At 51.3% G+C, this 3,258-nt stretch overlaps 1 long non-coding RNA gene across 1 annotated transcript in view; it reads right to left on the bottom strand.

The window, feature by feature from the left end:
- LOC103655979 (uncharacterized) overlaps nucleotides 1–1,540 on the bottom strand; it is a 6,191-nt gene extending 4,651 nt beyond the window's left edge. The window contains exon 1 of the long non-coding RNA XR_002269339.2: nucleotides 645–1,540. This is a non-coding gene — a long non-coding RNA (uncharacterized lncRNA). The remainder of the gene's footprint in view (nucleotides 1–644) is intronic.
- Nucleotides 1,541–3,258: the final 1,718 nt, after the last annotated feature.

Raw genomic sequence — 3,258 nt, 5'->3', positions numbered from 1 at the left:
AAGAATCGTGTCTTGGGTCAAAATACACGCCTCGAATCGACGTATGATCCTTTCTCGCTAAGGTGATGTTTGTTTTTTTCCATATTTGTAACGTGAACGGTAACCGATAACGTAAAACTATGTTTGTTTAAGTCCAACTGTAATCACATACCACATTAAAAATTGATACAGTTCTATTCAAAACTTGTTACCGATGGTAATCGAGCATCGAGTGTGAATTATTACGTACCGGTACCATTGACACAGTTACGTTACACTAACCAGACGGCACCTACGTACGTACCTTGCCTGATGCATGATGGGCGGCCAACCCCCGAGCGTAGGAGATAGGCTGACGGTCCTGAGAGACCTGAGTCCCTTGTTGCACGGTGGAATGGTCATCATGTGAAGATTCCATGGTGGGCGCACCGGACAGTCCGGTGCACCACCGGTGCGCTAACAATTGGCTCCAACTAGAGATGTCAATGGGGAATTTCCCAGCGGGGATTAACTCCCCAGACCCGTACCCATGAACATAGACCCGCCCCCATCCCCGAACCCGAACCCGACCACGGGTACAAAAATCCTCCCATACCCATCCCCGACCGGGTACTAAATACCCATGGGTATCCATACCCGACCCGATCTCACTTCTCAGTTCTCACCTTCCTTGCTTCTCAGCAGTGTTCATCGGTGTCGGCGTCGATGAAGATGCCATCCGGACGTCCGGGCGAGCGGCGGTTGACGGGCTCTGCGGCTGTCCAAGCGTCCAGCAAGCGGCGGCTGACGGGCTCTGCTTGCGGGCGAGCGGCGGTCCTGGGAGGCTGGGACTCCGGGGTCCGGGCTCTGCGTCCGGGGCTCCGGGCGAGCGGCAGTCTGGCCGTCTGGGCGAGCGCTGTCCAGCGAGCGGCGGCCGACGGCTGCGCACAGCGCACTGCTTGAGCGAGCAACTGGTGGGGGCTGGCGGCTGGTTGGGGCCTGGCCGCCTGGGGCTCACGTGCATAGAAGTTTAGGCTTTTTTACTTTGTTGGTTGTTTCCTTTGTAGCTTGGTGCTTCTTTCCCACGGGCCCATACGACCATACTTGGTTGGCAGCCCACCAGGCGTCCAGGCCACAAGTAGCTGCTCGCTGGATTAATGGACTAAAAATCCTAGAAGCTAGATTGTTCCGGTTCTGGGGAATTTTCCCCATGGGTAATCGGGTTTGGGTTTAGCCCTCCCAAACCCGAACCCGCCATACCCGATGGGTAAGGAATTTATTCCAAATCTATACCCATGGGGATTTGTTTTAACCCATACCCTAACCCTAATAGAGGAATTCCCCACGGGTAATCGGGTTTCGGGGCCCCATTGACATCTCTAGCTCCAACGGCTAGTTCTGACAGCTAGTCGTTGGGTTGATGGTGTACCGGAACAGTGAACAATAGCTGTTCGGTGTGACGACTAAAATTTATTTTCTCAACTCGTTGCTCTCGAGTATTCTCGATGGCAGAGGCGTTGCCCCCAGGGCTGGCTGGCCCCACTGTCAGGGGGCGCACCGGACAGTCCGGTGCCCCTAAGACAGAAACCCTAACTTCTTTTTCCTTTGGTTTTTCGAAACCGTTTTCATTCTAACTTGTGAGTGTGTTATAGAGTGACACCTAGCACTATGTGATTGTGAATATGCACCAACACTACACTAGAAATCTCTTGGTCAAACTACTCATCCACAACCCCTCTTTATAGTACGGCTAAAATAAAAATCGAAGACCTAATTCTATATCGAGTGTCCACAACTCCTTCGACACTCGGAATATGAAGACCTTCATCTTTTGATTCGTCTTTTCAGCCGTCGCTTCAAGTTCTCATCTCAGGGATTGTTTTCACCGTTGTAGCACAACTTCCTGTAATGCGACCTAACTTACCATTTGCTCTGCAAAACACATGTTAGTCACATATAATTTTATGTTGTCATTAATCACTAAAACCAACCAGGGGCCTAAATGCTTTCAAACATAAATTGATAAAACAAGTAATAAATAACTAATTAAAATAAACCTTGCATCATGCTAGGATTTTTATTGCTTGTGCATTTAGATCTATCAAACTTAAACTTAAATTTGAATTTGAGTTGAAAAGAGAATAGAAAAGAAAATGGAAAAGAAAAAAAAGAAAAAGGGAAAAGAAAAGATTAAATCGTCTCATGGACTGAAATCCCCAACCGGCCCACTAACCCCTCATCTGGCCGACCCACGCTCCACCCTGAGCTATGTCTCTGGTTTGCGGGCCCGCTCAGCAAGCGTCGCGCTCACGCGTGCGGTTTCTTCCCTGGGCCACTGAGGTGTGGACCCTTGCCGTCAGCTTTGTCGTCCGGCTCAAGTTTGTTGCGGCAAACTCGCCGTGACCCGGTTCACACCCCTATCGTACGAGATCCTCCTCCCCCCCTTTCTCGGGCTATTTCATGATCCTCCTGGATATAAGTATCAAGCTGAACCCCTCATCCCCTAGAACGAAGAGCTAGAGCCTCGGCACCATTGCAGAGATGGAGAATGAGCACCGAGGGCAGCAGCTAGGGTAGATTCGTGTAGGGCAGCGTCATGCCCTCGGTGTGTGGGCAGAATCGTCCATGGCGGGCACCGAAACAGGGAGCAGCGTGCGTTAAGGCGATTGATGGGCGTGCATTGTGGAATTCGTCGCCGGAGCTGTTGATGCGGTATGAACGCCGCAGTATCGCGTGTGCGGGGCCCCTGTTGCCCCAATCCGAGGTGAGCTACCTTCCATGACGATCTCCTTGTCCTATCTAGTAGTGTATAGCACCCATCGTCCATGAGATCCAGGCACCGGGTCGCCGGATTCGCCGCGTGCCGGTGGAGGGCACCGCTTTGGGCCTTTGCTCCGTCGTCCCTAGCCATTGGCAGGTTGAATAACGTGTGTGCGTCGTCGGATTGTGAGTGAACGATTGAGATTAGATCGGCGAGAAAACTATTCGGCCGATGGAATTGTGACCGTTGGTTGGTGATCGCTCAATCCTGTCACATACCCTTGCATAATTTAATCCAGAGCATCGATCGCTGAAGCAACGGTCCAGATTAATACAACCCATACCGTTTCGGTGGGTTCGATCTGGGTCGCTGATCCACGGTCCAAATGCTAAGGTTAGATCATGACGTGAAGCGCTGCTGGTCATTGATCTCTGATCGGGCGACTAGTACTCCAACCGGTTCAATGGAATGATGGATCTAATCACTTCGATCAAAAGGTTGGGATATCACGATACCCCTTCGCGCCCGTTCGTTTCGCA

The sequence above is a fragment of the Zea mays genome, chromosome 4, assembly GCF_902167145.1.
Source record: "Zea mays cultivar B73 chromosome 4, Zm-B73-REFERENCE-NAM-5.0, whole genome shotgun sequence".
Classification (NCBI taxonomy): domain Eukaryota; kingdom Viridiplantae; phylum Streptophyta; class Magnoliopsida; order Poales; family Poaceae; genus Zea; species Zea mays.
This window is presented reverse-complemented; position numbering and strand designations above follow the sequence as displayed.